The 23,164-nt window shown below is 37.0% G+C and overlaps 2 pseudogenes; one reads left to right on the forward strand and one right to left on the reverse strand.

The window, feature by feature from the left end:
• Positions 1–1,292: 1,292 nt before the first annotated feature.
• On the reverse strand, positions 1,293–5,137 carry LOC120154096 (annotated as a pseudogene).
• A 2,524-nt stretch (positions 5,138–7,661) lies between these two features.
• LOC120154098 lies at positions 7,662–10,443 on the forward strand (annotated as a pseudogene).
• The last annotated feature ends 12,721 nt before the right edge of the window (positions 10,444–23,164 follow it).

Genomic DNA, 23,164 nt, shown 5'->3' on the forward strand with positions numbered 1-23,164 from the left:
AATTCATAGTTTAAATTTCAAATTTATCACGTGTTCAATTTCATTACCTTAACCAATATTTAAAATGTAAAAAACGAAAAATGAAAAGGTAAACTAGTTTGTTTACGAACATAAATAAACGAGTTCAAAAGCCAGCTTATAAACGAGCACATAACGAGTTTGTTCTTGAACGTAAACGAATGTTCGTTTATTTTTGAAGGTGTTCGTGTTTGTTTATTTATTGTTCACGAACATGTTCGTTTAATATGAAAGTGCTCGTTCATATGTTCACGAATATGTTCATTTAGCATTAAGGAACATATTCGTTTAATGTTTGTTTAGTGTTCATTTATAGTTCGTGATTATATGTTCAATTTTTAGTTTTATCTTTTCAAGCTAAAGTAAAATGGTAAAGTTATATAATTTGCGCTTAAAATCTTTAAAATTCATAGTTTAAATTTCAAATTTTATCACGTGTTCAATTTAATCATTACCTTAACCAATATTTAAAATGTAAAAAACGAAAAATGAAAACTAGGTAAACTAGTTTGTTTACGAACATAAATAAACGAGTTCAAAAGCCAGCTTATAAACGAGCACATAAACGAGTTTGTTCTTGAACGTAAACGAGTTGAGCATACATTTTTTCATGTTCGTTCTTTTATTAAATGAACATAAAATAATTTGTTTATACTCGTTTATTTAGGTTAACAAACAAACATAAACGAACGTTATACGAACGATTCACCGAATACTCTGTTTATTTACACCCCTATTTATCCGATCCTTCTAATTAATATGAACAAGGGGTGGATACACTTAGTCCTGACCAAGTGCATACCCCATTATTTTGAATTAATTATTAAATATAATTTAATATAGTAAGAGCACTAGGGGCACAATAAAAATGATTAAATATTCATTGTTAAATAGTTAAGAATATTTAAAGTAAATATTATTTTATAATTACTTTAGCTTAATAAAAAAATAAAAAGAGAAGAAAAAGTAAAAAAATTCATTCTCGTATTATTGAAAGAAAGAATATTAAAAAATTTTAACACTATTTTTAAATTTTGTATAGGCATTAACCAATAATAAAAAAACAATAATATAAGTCATACAAATCAACTGAAGAGCAATTGTATATATAACCACGATCACATAATTTAACATTTTATGTTAGGGGTGACGAATTTATAAAATTTTAAAGGGAGGTAAATTTATAAAATTTTAGGAACGAAAATAATTAAAATTTAAAATTTTTAGGGGATGAGCGCATAGAATAGCTTATGACCTGAAGAATGCATCTTATTCTGCAGAAACCATCAACGCCATCGCTTGATATCGAATACGCCTTCATCACCTTCTTGTCTGCTTAACATGATGGCCGTGACTGTCGAATGACTGGTTTCTTCTGATCCCCATATCTTGTCGGTAAGTCCAGGTGAAACATCACGCAGATAAACTTGTTTCAGATCGGGTAGAGTTTCCCAACCATGCGGTAATGTCATGAACTCTTGGCATTCCACGATTTCAAGCTCCTGAAGATCCGACATCACTCCTCTATTGATCACAATTTCTTTCATTGGATGGCACCTCCGAATTCTCAAAATCTTAAGCTTTTGGAATCCTTCAAGGAAGCACAATCGCTCCCCTTCGTATGCATTTAGCATGGTGAGGTGTCCTAGATTAGGCAATGCTTGGATGTGGTGAAGAAAATCATCCCTCAATCTAGACCAGTGTAAGTATAAACACATGAGGCCGTCGAGCGAGTTAAACCAGTGCGGTATCTTCTCCAATTTCCCACCTAATAGGAGTTTCTCGAGGAAAGGGGGAGCTGATTCGGGTGCATCCATCTTCACTCGCTCGTCTACGTTACATGATTTCACCATTAAGTATTGAAGGTTTCTCATTTTCGCTACGGCCGAGCACAGATTTTTCTCATCGGCTTCCTTAATGTTGCCGACGTTAAGCCTTTTCAGTTGTGTCATCTTGCTGAGGTGTTTGATGATGTTGCCCCGTGCTTCCACAAATGTCAAGACTTGTAAGCTGTTTAGCAAACAGATGTTGGATGGAACAACTGTGCCGAAGCCGTAGTCGAATGCCATTCGGTTTACGTTGTAACGATAAGCGATTAGATGTCGGAGATTTTTCAGCTTCACGATTCCTGCTGGAAGTTCTTTGATTCGAGTCTCCCAAGTGTTTAAAGACTGCAAGTTGTAAAGCTTCCGGACAGATTTCGGAAGCTCTTTCACCCGTGTTCTTGTCAAGTTTAGATATCTCAAACTGAATAAATTCACCAATTCATCTGGGAGTTCACTGATCGGAGTGTCTTCTAGATCCAACACACTCAACAATTTAAAACCGGAGGGAAGTCTGGTTAAGGAAGACTTGGAGGTTTCATCAACAGCAAAAACAAACAATGAACGAATACGTGATAGAGCAGCCTTGCCTGCAGCTTTCATCTCTTTCTCCTTCGCTTCAATCGACCAACGACGGATTCCATTGTCTTCTACTTCTTTCCCATCGGACTTGGCAAGGAACTTTTCGGATTTCGATATGGACAGTGCAAGCTCTCGCAATATGTCATGCATCTTAAATGCTTTAGGCCTCCCTGGTCCATTCCTCCTAACAACTTGAAGCAAGCCTCTGCAGATCAACTCGGTTAAATATCTCTCTGCAACAACTTCCGGGGTTACTCCTCCAAGTGGTTCGGCATCCAGATTCTAATGAGCCTTTTCCGTTTGATCACACAATCTTCAGGGAATATGGAACAAAATAGGAAACACTGCTTAAGCCTATAATACAGATCATGGTAGCTGAGCAATGAAATATATTTGAGCCATTCGAAAGTTTCGTTTTCAGTTAGCTCCCAGTTTAAGTTCTCATACATACCATTCCATTTGGCCATCGAGTTCTTAGAAGCAATCAAACCCCCCAACGCCACAATAGCCAATGGCAAGCCTTCACATTTTGCAACGAAACCTTTTTTGCAAAAAAGGGCCCAACTCTCATAAACAGGTAAGGGTTTAAGTGGAAGGATGTGTTTTGCAATTACGAATTCAAAGGAAGCAACGTCCTCCCTTCGTGTAGTAAGCAAGATACGGCTTCCATTCGTATTAGCAGGAAGTGCTATGCTGCTATCCTGCCAGAAATTGGTACTCCAAACATCATCTATGACAATAAGATATCTCCTCGGCTGCAAAAACTTCAGCAGTGTCTCCACCAAATCTCCGTAGCTCATGGAGTCGACGTTGATCGCCGTATCAAAGGTTTCTTTCGACTTGTCGTAGAGCTCGCTGATCATGGACTTGAATAGCTCTTTGACAACGTACTGTTGTGAAACAGCGATCCAGACACAACAATCAAAGTGTTGCTTGACAGCTTGTTTGTTGAAAGTGTTGGCAACGAGAGATGTTTTGCCCAAACCACCCATCCCGACCATGGAAATCACGGTCATTTGAAGCTCTTGATCCATCAACCATCCCAACAACCGACGTTGTGCCTTGTTGATTCCAACAAGATCATCATCATTGAAAAAGAGAGAAGATTCACTCAGATTTTTCAGCCAGTTATGATGACAACCGGAATCAGGAATTGCTATGCTGATATCCTGCCAGAAATTGGTACTCCAAACATCATCTATGACATTAAGATATCTCCTCAGAAATGCGTTTGATATTTTGGTTGACATCTTGTAACTTGATTGCTATGCTAAGCCTAAACAACAGGGTCTGGGAAAATGAATAAGCTTCAAGAAAAAATTGGAGGGTTTAGCTCTCCATTGTTGTTGGTTGTTCAAGTGGTACATGTATTCGTCGACGACGACTTCGACTTGGTAAACAATATCTCTGACGCTTGCAATCCAGTGACTATCCGTTTCATTGCAGAGTACATTTAGTCCAAAGCTTGTACGAGCATCCTCAAGGAAAGCTTTCATGGCGTTGAGTTCAAGAATGATTTCATCAATTTCAGTTCCAAACTCACTCAGCAACAAGGCCTCGTTGTCTAAAATGGAGAAGACCTTGTCCGTTATCAGTTGTACACAGCATGATAACTCCGTTGTGTGAAGCAAAGTTCTAACTCCAAAGTATTTAAAAATCTATTTTTTTGAGGGGACCTTTGCAATGAAAAACAAGTTCCCATGCTTTTCTTATTGTTTCTTTTTCATGTTCCTTTTTTAAAACAAGAGTTCCCACCAATCATGCTTTTAGGCTTTAGCAAAGGGAATGAACCTGTGATACATGGAATGATTTTTTTTTTTAAAGGGAAAGAACCAATCATGTACAACTCCAAAACCAAGAACAACCCAATAGAACTAACAACAGATAGCAAAACACAACCAGGAAACAAAAACAATTAATCTCATCCTATATAGGCCCCCACTCTTCAGCAAGAGCAGAAGAGGACCCACACTCTTTTAGACCAATCAACATGGAAAGCTTGAATAACCATCCCCCATACTCTTTTAGAGAACACACAATCTGCAAAGAGATGATCCGTAACACCCTCTACAAAGTCTTGGATGTAAAACCCCCAAATGTTCTTGCAACCAAAGAAACCAAAGTTTTAAAACACTAAAACGATGTTGCTGGAGGGATTAAAAACGAAATTGAAGCTTAAAAGAAGTAGGAAATGGCTCAAGGACATACCTTTAACTTATGGAACTTGGAGAGGAAGAAGAGAGGAAAATGAGAAGGAAAGAAATCCAAAAAAAAAGCCTTCATTTTTTAAAATTGGGAAAATTACACTTTTGGTCCTTCTCACCTCTTTACAAAGTAGAAATCTCCTTTTTGATAATTAATTGGGTCGGATCTCATTCTAATTAAGTACTTAAATTGTAAAATTCACGGGTTTATAAGTATCTCGTGTAAACTCGAAATTATTAACTCGGATTTTCGGGTGTTACGTGATCTTAATTTCATCAACCCCACAAAAGATACAAATAGAATCAACACAAACACCCTCAAGAAAGCAAATGATTCTTAGTTGGCAACTAATTCAAAACTACCAACCAAGTAATAAATGAATGACGAGGAATCAATAACCCGCTCCAAGGGACTCTAACCTGTTTATGTCTAAGGGCATCCTACACCTTCATGGCACTAAACCCATCATCAAGATTACCAACAAAAGAGAAGCCATCCTGCAACTTCATAATCCTACTTCAAATCCAGCTTGACCCCACTTTCTGAGGCATCTGCCAAATGGTACGCCCCTTCAACACGTAGCGCCCAGTCCAGGCCACCCAAAGAGAACCTGCTTTCACAAAAAGCACCCACAAGCACCTCATCATACAAGCCTTGTTCCAAGAAAGGATATCTTTGAGACTAAGCCCAGCCTCACATTTTGGGAGGCATACTCTCTCCCAGCTAACACGGGCACCTCTAGACAATCCTCCGAACCTTTACAAAGAAAATAATTATAAAGCTTCTCAACCTGCTTGATCCTTTGGAAGGCAGCAAGAACACACGGCACCAAAAGTTTTGGATACTGGAAATTACCGCTTGGATTAACCGCAATTTTCCTGCAAAAGACAAACACTTCGAAGGCTAACTCCTAATTCTCCTAGCAATCTCTCTCGATTGCATCCAAGTTGCCTAACGTTTACTTTTGAGTTCCCCATGTGTGTTCTTATGATGATTTTGGGTTGTTTTGACGAGCTTCAAGAATTCTTATCTAGTTAGAAAGGAGTGTAAAAATGTTGCATATTAATTTGCTTTCCTCATAGCTCATAAATGATTAATGATTAATTTGCATATATTCTTGTTGATACCTAAGGAACTTGTAAGTCGTTAGCCTAGAGAAGGAAACTACATGCCATCTCCTTCGGAACTGTCTTTAGAATGGTGCCTAAACCCGTGGCTAGTTGTTTCGCTCCTTATTTTCTTATCTTTGCTATCAAATACAGTATGTATCGGGCTGTAATTACATAGATTTCGAAGTTTTACCTTCTTTGAGGGGCTTTTCTTGAAAAATGGAATGTGGCTTACGTTCAAGCAATGTTCACGTTGTTGTTGGTCGCTTTTGAACATTTTATCTGTTCGATATGAATCCACTTATAGAGGCTTTCATTTTTCTCAATCTACTTTATGAAAAGTGCAGTCTGGAAGGTCCCCAAAACGAGTGATGTATGGGGAACAACTTGTTGAGTTGATAATTATTAATGCTCCTTTTTGCAGGTTATCAATAGGATAGAGCCTCGAGGGTATAAGGGGTTCCTTTGATTATTAAACCATGTAAGCTGACAGCACAGTGTAATGATTCTGAATGACCAGTTGTGCCTTTACATTATTACAGACAACAATAACCCATGTTTAACAAATCGACATCTTCTGTTATTATTTCAACTAGCCAGTTGTCTTAGAAAAATAATTTAAATATTCATCAACTCTTCTAATTAATAAAATATATATACTCAGTAGGCATTTATCTGATCTTTTTTATGGTAACAACATTCCGTTCTCTCTCCACATTTTTTTTAATAAAGTTTTCTTTATTTTTCTGAATTGTTCGTCCAGATCAGTTGATAAGAGCGCAAGACTCTTAATCTTGTGGTCGTGGGATCGAGTCTCACGGTGGGTAATTCATAATTCTGGCTATCGGAGGAGGTCCCACGGAAATTATTCTCAATCTGACGTTGGAGTCATTCAACTATCCTACCTCCCCCTATCCCATTACATATGGGAATAAGGTCAGCTAATTTTTTTTCACTCTCGGCCCCTCTGTTATAAGACAGCGATCCAGACACATATCGAACTAAATTAAAAAAATATTAAAATAGACATAAGTTGAACACCTTTTTATATATTTAAGCGTTTGTTTCTTCAACCTATTTTCGAAGGGGAAGGTTGATAATTCAAAAGACAATCATTACCTTCCCCCTTTTATAACAACTTCAGTAGAAAAATAAAATAAAAGCTTCTGCCAAATCTCTTTATTAATTCGATATGATTAGGAATTTCATCCTATATGTTTATATATCTTATTGTGTCATATTTATACTCATATAAGATTTCGGATTTCGGGCAAAATCCAATTACATTTCGTATTTTTTTTAAATTTTACATTTTTTTAAGATCATTGAATAAAAAAATGTTAAAATTAACAGTAAAAAATAAAAAGATAATCTCTGAAAAAAATAAGAGTTAATATAGTATTTGATTTTACTCAATTCAATAATTTTAAAAAGACGTAAAATTAAAGAGTTTTACACCGTAGAAATAGATCCTAACCCAAAGTTTTTTACATTAATAATTTGTATTATATGAATTAATCATTTATCCGGGAAATATTTTAAAGTTATTATATCCCGATATTCATATTAACATTGAATGTTTAAATCTTATAGAATTCATTTTTTTACTTTTAATTTTAATTTAATAATAATATAAAGAAATTTAACATTAATTTTTAATATATATTATAATTTATTTTATTGATGACGTATAAAATTATATTTATTTATATATAAATAATCACCTAGATTAATATTTAATAGGTTATGAATATATAGTTTTATGCACCCAATTTTAATATAGGTAGCTTTATGTTTGGTCAAGATTTACTCATTCGCTCCGGCATTAGTTTCACTTTCATCTCTCTCGTAGTATTAGTGGGATGATAATATTGAAGCCATTTCTCTACGATGAACTCTTCTTCATCTCTTCCATATTGTTAGCTAGCTTTGTGCATTAATGGGGTCCCAAAACAAACAGAAACACAATTCAGATCAGGTAGTCCTCTTCATGGACGAACCAAGCTTGAAGCCCAAAGACTCATCCCTTCAAGCAAATACTACTAACAACACCGATTCAGTCTCACAACAACAATCCCCTGCAAAAACCAAAACTCTTCGCCGCCTCAATTTCTCCAAGCCCAGAGCTCGTTTTGCGGTAACTTCTTACCCTCTAACACCCAAAACCATCGCCGAATCCGATCAAAACCTGCCCTTATATCCTCAAGACGATACCTCTTCCACCGACTCCGATGACGAGTAGTTCGATGACGACGACGAAGATGACGATGAAGGAGATAGTAAGGAAGCCAAGTATAAGAGGAGGAGGAGAAAGATCAACAAAAGAGCATGGATTGAGTTCATTCTCTTTGTCATTATCATGACTTGTTTGATCTGTTATTTGACAGTGAAATCTTTGGAACATAAGCTTATTTGGGGTTTGGAGATATGGAAATGGTGTCTAATGATTCTGGTTTTGTTTTGTGGACGCTTGGTTTCAGCTTGGGTTGTTGGGTTCATGGTGTTCCTTATAGAACGGAATTCCATGCTTCTTGAGAAGGTTTTGTATTTCGTTTACGGGTTGAGGAAAAGCTTTCAGAATTGTGCTTGGCTAGGGTTGGTTCTTCTCTGTTGGATGATCATGTTCCCCGATATTCACAAACAGAACATCGTCGTTAAAAAGACGTTTCTAGCCCTCATCGCTGTTCTCACCGGCGCCACTATCTGGTTGCTGAAAATCGTTTTCGTTAAGGTTTTGGCTTCGTCTTTCCACGTCGCCACGTTCTTTGATCGGATGAAAGCAGAGCGTCTTTCATCACTATATCCTCGATGCACTCTCCGGGCCTCCTTTGGAAGAGGCCGAGAGGGAACTGCCGCGTAAACGAGGGCTCCGGCATGCTAAAACAATGCCTGCGAGGCTGAAGGAAGGCGGCGGCGGAGGGGCGGTGCCGAGGACGTTGTCGAAGAAAGTGTCGAGAAGGATTGACATGGAGAAGCTGAAGAAGCTGAGCTTGGAAGGGAGAGCGAATGCATGGAGCGTGAAGAGGCTGGTGAACTACGTTAAGTCGTCGGGGCTGTCAACGATATCGAGGTCAGTCGACGATTTCGGGGCGGGGGTGTCGGAGATTAACAGTGAGTGGGAGGCTCGGTCTAGTGCCCAGAGGATCTTCAAGAATGTCGCCAAGCCCGGTGCCAAGTAAGTTTCTCTTCATCTCTTAACTATGGTATTTGTTTAATTCCTCATCGCCATAGGAATCAAAATATAGTTTTCAATTTTCAACACCTAAAACACTTATTTCACACCAGTGTATCAATTAATAATTCTAAATAATTAATATTTATAATTTCATTTCTCGAAATTAAGTTCAACGATGAAATATTACATAGAATTCAATTAACTTCAAATAATAATTGTCATTTTCGATCGGAACGATTTAAAATTTTTATTAAGTAATCAATTTATATAATTTTAAGAATAAAAACGACTCTATAATCAACCTCTTATATTCATTCAAGTTGGTGACACATAAATAAGCATATGCATCCAACGTGAGGTGTTTGCAATGGCAACTATACATGCACAATTCGAAACATGTTAGAAATGCATTTGAAGACATCATGGAACTAGAAAATAGAAATAGTGACGACGACGTGTCACTGTCCAACCGAACCAACCCCACCTTTTTGTATAGGATATGCATTCTATGTGATAATCGACCATTCGGGTTTTGTTGCTTATGATTGTGTTTTAAAGACCACATATTTCCTACTTGTCTCTTTCCATGAAGAAAGATTGGAAATATGGAAGTCACAAAAGTAGACATATAATTAAACTTCTTTTTGGGTAAACTAAATGTATAGTCATTAAATTATATAGCTCATTATATGTTTACCCCCGAACTATAAATATTGTCAAGAAAATCACTTAATTATATAGATAATATCAATTGAGTCACTGATTGTTGACTGTTAACATAAATATTAATGTAATAGCTAAACAAATTGTTATGGTTATGCATTTAGTTTTTACTATCAATTCAACTATAATTTTAATTTAATTTGCTAAATTTAATCCATCTAATCAGAAGGTAACACATGTCAACACATGATTAAAAACATTTATTCGGCGAACTAATTATATTCAGTAAATTGAATTTTGATTTTGACTCTCCATAATATATATATATATATATAGGTATATAGAAGAGGAAGACCTAATGAAGTTCTTGAGAAATGAAGAAGTTCATACTATATTTCCTCTCTTTGAAGGAGCCCTTGACACTGGAAAGATCTCCAAATCTTCCTTCAGAAATTGGGTGGTAAGCTTCAATTATGTTTTATATAATACATGTTTTGAATCTAAATAATAAGTGAATATTAATGGTAGTGATTGAATACTGTTGTTGTTGCAGGTACATGCATATGTCGAGCGCAAAGCCTTGGGTCATTCCTTAAACGACACCAAAACAGCAGTCCAACAGCTGCACAGAGTAGCAAGTGCAGTCGTCATCGTGATTATAATAGTAGTCTCCCTCCTCGTAATGGGGGTCGCCACCGTTAAGGTTGTCTTCGTCGTTACATCTCAGTTGCTCATCGTCGGCTTCATGTTCCAAAACACCTACAAAACCATCTTCGAATCCATCATTTTCGTCTTCATCATGCACCCTTTTGATGTCGGCGATCGTTGCGTCATCGACGGAGTTCAAGTATTTAAGAACTATACTTAATCAATTTCTTCAATTGATCTATTAATATCGAACATATATATGTATATATTACTGCAGATGATTTTGGAAGAAATGAACATACTGACAACACTGTTCTTGAGATACATGGAGAAGATATATTATCCGAATTCTGTTATTATTACAAAGCCTATTAGCAACTTCAGAAGAAGCCCCGATATGGGAGACACTGTTGAGTTCACCATCGATGTCTCTACTCTTGTTGAAGACATCAATGCTCTCAAGAAAGCTATACAGTTGTAAGTACTGCAACACATGAATGTTATTATAATTAATCGAAAATTAATCAAAGATTACTGGTCACATGAATAACTATTGTAGGTATATTGAGAGTAAGCCAAAGTATTGGAGTCCAAAATTTTGCGGAAGACAGCTATCGGATAGAGCAAAATCGCAACTGATAATTTGAGAAAATAAAAATGAAGATAAAAGAGACACAAAATTTACGTGGAAAACCCCTAAAAATTTAGGGTAAAAACCACGGGCAACGGTAGAAGAATTTCACTATGAGAAAATAGGAATTACAACCTCTCTCGATCTACCAAGAAGAAAACAATGATAATTCTCTCTTGATAAAAAGGAGAAAAAAACTCTCAAGAAACTCTCTAAATTCTCTAGTATTTGGAAGAAAGCTAGAATGCTTTGGGATGGTTTTGAAGCTAAATGGGCTAGGGTATTTATAGCTAAATCTTAAGGACTTAATCTTGTAAATATCCTAAAGTACAATGACTAAATGTGTAGTTTTAACATCTATTTTTTTTTATCAATTTGGTGGCCAAATTTGACCCCTAGTCGCTCTACTTGTTGAACCAAATAATTCAGCCGTTTTTGTTTACTTTCAACAATCTCCCACTTGAAGATTTGATTGAAACAATCATATCTTTACACCATTCTTTCTACCTTGTACCACCATGTTGCTTACGTCTCTGACAGGCCACAGGAGGATCGACACCAGGTAAATTTATTAACATTGATCGCCTTTGTCATGAAATCTGCTATGTTGTCTTTGGTATGGATCTTCTGCATATCTACCGTTCCTTCTTCCACCTTTTCACAAATGAAATGATACTGAACCCGTATGTGCTTTGTCCTTGAATGAAATGTTGGATTCCTTGCTAGATGCAATGCACTTTGACTGTCACAAAACAGAGAGACATACTCTTGATTGTGCCCAAGTTCCTCCAATAGCATCTTCAACCAAATTGCTTCTTTACTGGCTTGTGTAGCTGCTACATATTCTGCCTCTGTTGTGGATGTAGCCACAACTGACTGCAATTTTGAAACCCAGCTTACAGCTCTACCAGCAACTTTGAACACATATCTTGTAGTAGATTTGCTTTTATCCAAATCCCATGCATAGTCAGAATCTACATACCCATTGATTAGTAAGTTTGATCCTCTGTAACATAATGCAACATTTGAGGTCCCTTTGATGTATCTCAGGATCCTCTTTACTGTATTCCAATGCTCTTTTCCTGGATTTGCCATGTACCGACTAACCACTCCCACTGCTTGTGCAATGTCTGGCCTTGTGCATATCATAGCGAACATTAAACTTCCAACTGCTGATGCATACGGTACTCGATACATCTTCATCCTCTCTTCTTTACTGCTAGGACTCATACTGGAGGATAATTTGAAGTTAATAGGAAGAGGGGTAGAAATTGGCTTACAATCTTGCATGCTGAATTGTGACAATATCTTTTTCAAGTAATTCTTTTGTGAAAGCCAAATCTTCCTATTACTTCTGTCTCGGTGAATTTGCATCCCTAGAATCTTGTTTGCTGATCCCAAGTCTTTCATTTCAAATTCCCTAGCCAGTTGTGCCTTCAATTCTTCAATATGATCTTTGTTGGGTCCTGCAACCAACATGTCATCCACATACAACAGTAATATAACAAAATTGTTATCATCAGACCTCTTGAAATAAGCACAAGGGTCTACATTAAGTCTGTTGTATCCAAGGCACATAATGAAGGAATCAAATCTCTTATACCAACACCTCGGCGCTTGCTTTAGACTGTACATAGATTTGTTCAACCTGCAAACCAAGTTCTTCTTTTCTTTTTCTTCAAGACCTTCAGGCAGGAGCATATAAATCTCTTCTTCAAGATTTCCATGAAGAAAAGCTGTTTTAACATCTAGTTGCCCTAGATGTAAGTCCAATGTAGCACACATTGCCAAAACTACTCAAACTGTTGTTAGTCGAACCACAGGAGAAAAAATTTCATTGAAATCAATACCTTCTTTTTGAGCATATCCTTTGACCACCAGTCTTGCACGATACCTCTCAACTTGATCATCACCATTTCACTTGATTTTGAAGACCCATTTGTTACCAATTGGCTTCCTTCCTTGTGGTAGTGGCACAAAGTCCCATGTATTATTTTTATGAAGGGCTTCAATTTCCTCTTGCATCGCCATCATCCGTAGTGAAGCATCTGAGTTGTTTATTGCCTCATGGTATGTTGATGGCTCACCGTCATCTGTTAAAAGGCAGTATGTAATATTACCTTCTATAACATAATCTGAGTGCCAATTGGGACGTCTTCTCACACGATCTGATTGACGAGTTGTTGGAGCTTCAGAACTCTCTGGTTCTTGTTCATCATGTGCTGGTTCTGCTTCAGAAGAATCTCTTTGTTCAAACTCTTTTTCCACATGTATCTGAGTAGTCTCTAACTTTTCAGTGCTATCACCGTCTTCTTTTCTTTGTAGTTTATCTTCTATAAAGATAACATCTCTGTTGATGATCACTTTGCGTGCAGTGGGATCCCACAAGCGATACCCCTTTACTCCATCAGCATACCCCAAGAATTTGCATTTCCTGGATTTTGGATCCAACTTTAAAATTTCTTGGAAGTTGTACATCACGTACACAATACTTCCAAATACATGGAGGTTTGAATAATCATCTGGTTTACCAGTCCACATCTCCATTGGTGTCTTCAGCTCTATTACAGTTGATGGAGCTCGATTCACCAAATAACAGGCGGTATTGACTGCTTCTGCCCAGAATGATTTTTCTATGCCTGCATCCCTCAACATTGCTCTTGTTCTTTCTAACAAGGTTCAGTTCATCCGCTCTGCTACTCCATTTTGTTGAGGAGAGTTCGCCACTGTGAACTGTCTTTTGATGTATTCTTTCCTGCAAAAGTCATCAAATTCTTCGCTTGTGTATTCTCCTCCATTATCTGTTCTGAAACACTTGATCTTATTTCCAGAATCAAGTTCCACCCGCGCTTTAAAGTTTTTGAAAGTTGAAAACACGTCTGACTTCTTCTTAATAGGGTGCACCCAACATCTCCTGGAGTAGTCATCAATAAATGAGACAATGTATTTTGCTCCACCTAGGGATGTTACTGGTGCTTGCCATACGTCAGAGTGAACAAATTCTAGAACACTTTTTCCTCTAGAATTTGATGTGTTGAATTTCAACCGGTGCTGCTTACTTGTTATGCAATGCTCACACAAAGTAAATGATACCTTTGTTAAGCCTAGAAGTAGCTTTTGCTCCACAAGGACTTTCATTCCTTGTTCTGACATGTGTCCAAGTTTCTTATGTCATAGCATCGCAGAATCTGAACTACATAAGGCAACAGAGGCTTCTGCTTCTACCAATGTCTCTCCCTTCAGCATGTACAAGTTTGCAGCTATCTTTTTACCTTTCAGCGCCACAAGCGCTCCACGGAACACCTTCATGATTCCTTTCCGTGTTTCAATCTTGCTAGCATTATTATCCAACAATCCGTAGGATAATAAAATTTTCTTCAGACCTTTCACGTGCCGCACATCTCGAACAACTTTAATTGTTCCATCATACATCTTCAATTTGATGGTTCCCACGCCAATGATTTCTAAGGCATGATCATTGCAACTATACACAGATCCTCCTGAGACTGGTTCATAATGATGGAACCATTTTCTTCTTGAGGTCATCTGATATGTTGCTCCCGAATCAATGAGCCATATATCTGCAAATCGTTTTCTTCCTTCCACGGTGGTTGACGCTTCACAACATAGAGCATCTCCATCATCTGAACTGTTTGCGGTATTGCCTTGTGAATTGAAGTTTTTATTTAGACTCCAACAATCCTTCTTCAAGTGACCCTTCTTTCCACAGTGGTAGCACTTTAAATTCTTCTTGCTCCTCGACTTCGATCTACCATGTTTATAACTGCTGTTTTGGCCACGTTCTGTTGATCTCCCTCTCATCATTGTCAACGCTTCTGGTTGTTGCATATTTACTTGTCTATCTTCCTTGTTCTTGCACCGATTTTCTTCTTGTAGAACAGCAACTGCAACGTCATCGAAGACTAGACTGATGACATTATTGTTTGTCAAGTTGATGATGAGTTGATCGTACGAATCCGGTAGACTTTGAAGTAGGAGTTCAACACGTTCTTGTTCTCCTATTTTACAGCTTAAGGATGTAAGCTGAGAAAATAAGGTGTTCAGTGTATTTAAGTGCTCCGTCACTGAAGTAGATTCTGACATACGGAGAGTGTACAATTTCATCTTAAGGAAAATTTTATTATGCAACGATGTGGCCTCGTACAATTTGGTGAGATGATCTCATATCTCCTTAGCTGTCTTCTTCTCCTCGATGCTTGACAATACTTCATCTGCTAATTCTAGATGAAAGTTTGCCATAGCATTCCCGTCCATCTCGTTCCATTTGATGTCATCTGCGAAATCCACGGGCCTTTCATTGATAGCAGCTAGACACCCGTCTTTCCTTAGGATGACATTCATCTTCAATTTCCACAATGAGAAATTTCTCCCATTGAATTTTTCAATATCAAATTTCGTTGCCATAGCTTCTTCTACGGATAGCTCCCACTATTTCACTATCGTGAATAGTTCTCTGGAACCTTCAAAGAATGGGTAATAACTTCTTATTTTCTTATGTTGGAGGATCCACCTTTTGGTGGCAACCACAAAGACAATAAGCATATATTACACACTCTAATCTAGCTCTGGTACCAATTGTTGTGGAAGACGGCTATCGGATAGAGCAAAATCGCAACTAATAATTTGAGAAAATAAAAATGAAGATAAAAGAGAAACAAAATTTACGTAGAAACCCCTAAAAATTTAGGGTAAAAACCACGGGAAACGGTAGAAGAATTTCACTATGAGAAAATAGGCCATCTATTTTTTTTTATCAATTTGGTGGCCAAATTTGACCACTAGCCGCCCCACTAGTTGAACCAAATAATTCAGCCGTTTTTGTTTACTTTCAACACAAAACACGTACTGATATTCAAGGAGATTGAGAACATGGATAAGATGAAGCTGGTTCTTTTTGTTCAGCACACGATGAACCACCAAAACTACGGCGAAAAGAGCGGTCGGAGATCGGAGCTGGTGTTTGAATTGAAAAAGATGTTCGAGGTTCTTGGTATTAAGTACCATCTTCTGCCTCAGGAGGTTCATCTGATCAACAACAATAACCACCACCAGGTTAACAACATGATACCCAATGGTAATACTAGGATGCCCATGTAATCAATATATATATTCCTGCAGGTATAATTATATATATCCCTTTTGTCAGGACGATAGCAAAAAAAAAACACTTCTCTACACCTTGTAATGACTTGAAAATGTTTGCACGTAGCATTTTTTTTAAAATTTCTTTAAAGATAACTTCTAAGCAGACATTTTTATGGACTGTATCGAGTAGTGAAATATTTTTTAATTTTCTTAATAAGTTTGGGTTGAACTTGCTCGAAACTCTACATCACTGTTAATAAATACTAAAAAAATATAAATGTTTACGTTCTTAGCTAATTTTGATGACAATATAAGAAAAGATGTAAAATAATTTCGATAAATAATTTTGATGACTAGTTCATCTTGATTCTGGCAACCGTAAGTTACTTGCTGTTGGTCCATCAATATTTTTTGTATTTTTCTCTTTTGTGCAGCTTAAGAACATCATGCAACAGTGGAAACTGATCTTCAAGCGGGAGCTAACTATCGATATCAACAAGGACGGACGCAAGATATTATATTAAGAGAGGTAAACTTAAACTTATAAAATTTTAAGGGGTAAATTTGAACTTATAAAATTTTAAAAGGCAAAAACAATTATTTAATAAAAAAAATACATATATATTTTTTAAAATATATGATAATTTTAAATTTATAGGAGCGACCGCTTTCACCTACCGCCTAGGTACATCCCTGGATATCAAGTAAATAACAAAACTCTTCGGTAATATACTATTTTTAACTAATAACAAGAGTTAGTTTTATTGAAGGGATAGAGTTAAAATACAATAAAAATATAATATTAATAAAAATTTTATAAAATTAAAGTAATTAATTACATTAATCAATCATTTCTATTAAAATCATCCAAAAGTATAAATTATTTATTAAATAATAAAAATAAGATCCTAAAAAATAAAAAATAAATTAACTAAATAACTTGAAAAATAATATATATATGTTGACGAAAACGGGTAAAGAAAACAAAAGAACACGAGAATTTTACGAGGTTCGGCAATGTGCTTACGTCCTCGGTGCCTAGGCGGCGCTAGAAGTTTTATTCAATGATTTTTTAGGTCTAGGTTATATCTCTATTTATAAATAGAAAACCCTGGTACATAATTACAAAATCAACCATGTACTGTACCGCGGGGCCTGCGCCCCCGCACCCCCAACCCACATAATTCGTAACCCATTACTGGTATTTTATGAGCCATACCTAACAAATCTCCACCTTGGCGAATATCCTACCCCTTGGAAACTTCAATGTGGGTTGGGTTACCTTGATTCTTTAACAACTCGAAACATTCAACAAGTCCAACCAATGCTTGAACTTGTCTGTCGTAACTGGCTTGGTGAACATATCAGCGGCATTCTCATCAGTATGTACCTTCTAAAACAAAACCTCTCCAGATGCAACCAACTCTCAGATCTTGTGGAACCTTACATCAATATGTTTAGTCCTAGCACGATACACCTGATTCTTAGCCAAGTGAATAGCACTTTGATTATCACAAAGCAACTGAACTTCACCTTGTTGAACACCCAACTCCTTCACTAAACCAGTAAGCCATAAAGCTTCTTTTGTAGCTTCAGCCACTGCCATGTACTCAGCTTCAGTTGTAGATAGAGCCACAACAGATTGAACAGTAGACTTCCAACAAATAAGCCCTCCACCAAGAGTAAAGACATACCCTATCGTAGATCTCCAAGTCACATACATAGTCTGAATCAACATATCCTACAACCAAAGGATTATCCCGCTGACTCCCAAAAATAATTCCATGTCCCACAGTACCCTTTAAGTACCGAAAGATCCACTTGACTGCTTCCCAATGTTGCTTACCAGGTTTAGACATGTACTTACAAACTTGACTAACAATATGAGTTAAATCAGGACGAGTACATACCATCGTATACATCAAGTAGCCAACAGTATTAGAATACGGAACCTTTGCCATATCTTCAGCTTCCTTATCTATCTTAGGGCACTATTCTGATGAGAGCTTAAAGTGATTCGCCAATGGAGTGCTAACTGGTTTCGCGCTGCTCATCGCAAACCTTTCTAGCATTTTCTCAACATAACCCCGTTGAGATAGCCTCAGTTTCCTTGAGTCTCTGTCCCTGCAAATTTCCATTCCAAGAATTTTCTTTGCAGCACCTAAATCTTTCATATCAAATTCCTGACTCAATAAAGTTTTCAAACCAATAACATCATCCATGTTCTTCGCAACAATCAACATATCATCAACATAGAGTAATAGAAAAATAAAAGAACCATCATCAAGGCTCTTAACATAGACACTGGTTTCTCATACCCATTTGCAACCAATCGGCTTTTACCCTCGGAGACTAACCCGTGCGATTTGATTCAAAGACTCTATCTCCTCAACCATGGCTGCCATCCACTTGTCGTTTCCTGACTACAACGGCATCATGAAAAGTACCGGATCATCACTGCTAACAATAAGTGCAAAGATACAAAGTCTTCAAAACCCAATCTGTTCGGAGGCTTTATAGTCCGTCTCACCCTGTCTCTGGCGAGACTATAATCCTGCAAATCATCCGTAGTGGAACCACAGAAGTCGGTTGAGAAGTTTCTGGTTTCTCAACTGGAAACTGCTCGAAATCCACCACTGTCGTGTCTTGCTTATGCTGCAACATGGACTGTTCAAAAAAAGGCATTTCTACTAATCACAACTTTCTTCGCAACTGGATCCCAGAACTTGAATCCTTTGACACCTTTCTTGTAACCCAGAAAATGCACTCCTTCGATTTTGCATCAAGTTTGGATCTCTCATCAGCATGTACATGCACATAAGCAGGATAACCAAAAATCCGTAAGTTATCAAAACTAACATCATGACAGCCATACCTCTTCTGCAACTTTCCCAGCCAGCGATGCCCTTGGCGATCTGTTGATAAGGTAACACGCCATGTTAACAGCCTCAGCCCAGAAGTGTTGGGAAGCCCCGCATTCAACCAAACATCTGGCTCTTTCATTCAACGACATGTTCATTCGTTCTGCAACACCATTCTGTTGTGGTGTCTTGTGCACTGTAAAATGCCTCTGAACCCATGCTCCTTAAAATTGTAGGATCTGTGATCTGTGTACTCCGTACCATTGTCAGACCGCAAACACTGATTTTTCATCTGTTTGGTTTTCTACCTCAGCTTTCCACAGCTTGAACTTCTCAAAAACTTCAGATTTCTGTTTCAAAAAATACACCCAAACTTTCCGTGAAAAATCATCAATAAAAGTAACATAGTACCTAGATCCACCCAAAGACGATGTCGTGGAAGGCCCCTATACATCAGAATGCACATAATCAAGAATCCCTTGAGTTGTGTGCTTCGCAGTCTTAAAACGGACTTTAGTCTGTTTACCAAGAACACAATACTTGCAAAAATCGAGCTTACAGCTTTTGACACCATGCAACAAGTTTCTCTTGTGTAATTCTGCCATACCACGTTCACTAAGATGAGCAATGCGCATATGCCACAATTTTGTCGTATCATCACAAGACTCAATAGAGTGAACTCAACCTGCAACGGTACTCCCTAACAATCTGTAGATATTCACTGCAGTCATCTTGCCTTTCATCACAGTCAATGCTCCTTTAACAATCCGAATGGTTTCCCTATCCTCGTCAGCCTTAGGGATAAAACCATTCTTGTGCAAAGTGCCCAAGGAAATCAAATTCTTCTTCAAGTCTGGGATATGTCGAACACCACTCAACGTCCGAACGGAGCCATCGTGCATCTTAATTCTGACATCACCAATACCAACAATATTGCAACATCGATCATCACCCAAATAAACCGAACCAGAATTAACGGCCTGTATGTCAAAAAACCATTCCCTATTTGGCGTGATGTGATAAGAACATCCAGAATCAAGAATCCAAGCATCCGTCAATTGTGTCGTTGAAATAGAAAGCATATCACCCTTACTGCAATCAGAATTATCATCCTCGACCACGTTCACAGACTTGGATGAGCCATTATGCTTCTCATCAGTCTGTTTTTTCAACTTCGGACAGTCTCGCTTCATATGTCCCGCCTCCTTGCACTTGTAACAGTGAATCGTCTTCTTATCCCTGGATTTGGATATGGAATTCCGCTTCCCGGACCCTGCCTTCTCTGGCTTCCGTCCACGATCTCGATTACCCTTAACATATAAGCTATCGGCTTGAGAGCTTTCCCCTGTATTCTGCTTCCGCTGGTTGTGAGCCAACAAGGCTGCAGTAATCTCCTCAACGTTGATAGTCTCTTTCCCATATGTAAGAGTAGTCACCATGTGTTCGTAAGAGGGAGGCAACGAACACAACAGAATCATCGCTCTGTCTTCATCCTCAATTTTCACATCAAGCCGAGCCAGATCAGAAACGATTTGATTGAAGATATTCACGTGTTGCGCCAAATCGTGATCGTCCTGCATCTTCAGTCCATACAGCCGCTGCTTCAGATACAGTTTTGTCGTTAAGGATTTGGACATAAACTGACTTTCCAACTTCCTCCAAATTTTGTCTAGAGACGATAGATGCATGACGTGATACATGACCTCGTCTGCCAAGCATAATCGTATGGTTCCTGCCGCTCGCTGCTGTAATTCTTCCCAATATTCCTCATCCATCGACACCGGCTTTGTAGGTCGCAAAGCCTTCAAGATCCCTTGCTGCGCCAATAGATCATTCACCCTCGTTTGCCATAATCCGAAGTTACCCTGACTATCGAATTTCGCGACTTCGAATTTTGCTCCTGACATCTGATACCAATTATTGACGAAAACGGGTAAAGAAAACAAAAGAACACGAGAATTTTACGAGGTTCGGCAATGTGCTTACGTCCTTGGTGCCTAGGCGGCGCTAGAAGTTTTATTCAATGATTTTTTAGGTCTATGTTACATCTCTATTTATAATAGAAAACCCTGGTACATAATTACAAAATCAACCATGTACCGTACCGCGGGGGCTGCGCCCCCAACCCACATAATCCGTAACCCATTACTGGTATATTTATGAGCCATACCTAACAAATATATATATACCTACACATTAACATCACATTGGTGATTACACCGACAACATTAACATAAAAATAAAGGTAAATTATATAAATAGTCACCAATGTTTAAGTAATTTTTCATTTTTCTCACTGAAATTTCAAAAGTAAAAAAAAATAGTCAATAATATTATCGATTTATAAAAAAATGATCATTAATATCATCAATTTATAACAAAATCATCACTTTACCGTCACCACAGTTAAATTGATTACGTGTAAACATTAAAAAATGTTAATATTTAATCTACTGGTAAAACATCAAATAAACTCTTAAACAATGATTTTATATCAAATTTATCCCAACTTTTTTTTTTAATTTTCAGTTCTTTCCAAACACCTCACCACCTTTACCGTATTCAGAAATTAATTAAAAGCTCTCTTAGAAGCCAATCATCTGTTAGCCATTGTTGCAATTTGTCCTTTAAAAGCTCTTGCAAAAGCCAATCATTGGTTGAAGAGCAGGTACCGAGTTTGGACGAAACGACTTTAAAACTCGACATTTCAGTTGTCACACTAACAACTGTTTCATTGTTGGAATAAATCCCGAATTTAAAACACGAAACCCTTGTAAACCTAGATCCTTGGAAAGGCTGATATGAATGTTATTCCATATATTTGTGTTCTCAAGGTTAAGGTTTATTGCTCTATAATGCTTATGAAACCAGGAGAGTGGAAGACGGTTCCTGAAAAAACTTCATCGTTTATGACATGAATATTTTTTTCCATGGCGAAGGCAATGAGGTCCTTGAGCTAAAAGGTGGCCTGCTATCACAAGGAAATTTGACAGTTTATTGTAGTGGTGTTGTAAATATATAGTACAGAATCACTAATATGCAAATACTAAAGTAGTTTTAAAGACATTCTGTCTTTAAAAGAGACTCTACCATTGTTGTAAATTAGAAAGCTTTTCGGAAAAAAACTGAAAATTAATTTCTAAGTATAGTGGAGGTGATGGGGTGTTTGGAAAAAACTAAATTTTTGTGGGTAAAATAGATATAATATCACTGTTTAAGGACCTATATATTTGATGTTTTAACAGTAGTTTAGGAGTAAAATTAAATATTAATCTTTTTTTTAATATTAAGTTATTAACCATTTTGTTACAAATCGATAATGTTAGTGGCCATTTTATTATTATTAAAACTTCGATGAAAAAAATAAACTTATTCAAATATTAGTGACAGTTTGTGTAATTTATACTGAAAATAAATATAACAATAACTATACTTAGACCATTTATTTTATTACAATTTAAATACGTCCTATATGAATGATTGTGTATAACAAACAATAAAAAGAAAAAAATCAAATAAAAAAAATTAAAAAAAAACATTAACTTAAAAAACAGCATCAAATTTACATCTGAAAATAAAAGATTAAAAAGAACGAACTACAAAATAAAATAAAAAATACAATTTTTATATGAAAAAAGGCTTAAATTGGATTAAGCTGGATTTGAGCCTAAAGTTCTGTTCAGGGCTACGGCCCATGGACGTGTCGGACTTAGATTTATAAGTCGTTTTGTATCCGAGAATCACACTTCACTGGTTCTTAATAACATCGAGTCAAACAAACCCATGGCTTCAGCTTCATCGTCCTCCCCTGCTTCTACGGACCCCAAGCTCGAATTAACCAAGCAGGGTTTTTTTTTCTCCTTGTCTTTTCCTTTTACTTTCCTTCATGCTTTTATATTCATGGGATTTTTTTTTCTTTTGGGTGTCAGATAAGAACCCATGAAGTGGCCATAGCAGAGCTTGGCAGTCTATCTTCTTCGAGGGTACTTTCTAATGAAATTCAACAATTACCCTCTTGTTATTTTTACGTTTTTTATCCAAAGTTTAATACTTTTGTTCTTAGATCAATCTGGAGTTTCAAATGGTTAGAATGTCTGATTGACACTAAGAATTCTCATGGTATTACTTTTATACTCTGAACTAACTAGATTAATTGAAGCTGGCTAAGCTGCCTTTTCCATTACCCCTGGTTGATGGAAAACTTAGTTTGAGTTTTGATATTTATTTATGTTCGTATCACTTGTAGGGTTGTGTTGATATAGATGGTTAGGGTTATCACCATAGGTAGCTGATTTAGGTGTGTTTTTACCAGGATTTATGTTAATTTAGATATAGATGGTTAG

This window comes from Hibiscus syriacus, unplaced genomic scaffold (assembly GCF_006381635.1).
Source record: "Hibiscus syriacus cultivar Baekdansim isolate YM2019G1 unplaced genomic scaffold, ASM638163v2 tig00111105_pilon, whole genome shotgun sequence".
NCBI lineage: Eukaryota > Viridiplantae > Streptophyta > Magnoliopsida > Malvales > Malvaceae > Hibiscus > Hibiscus syriacus.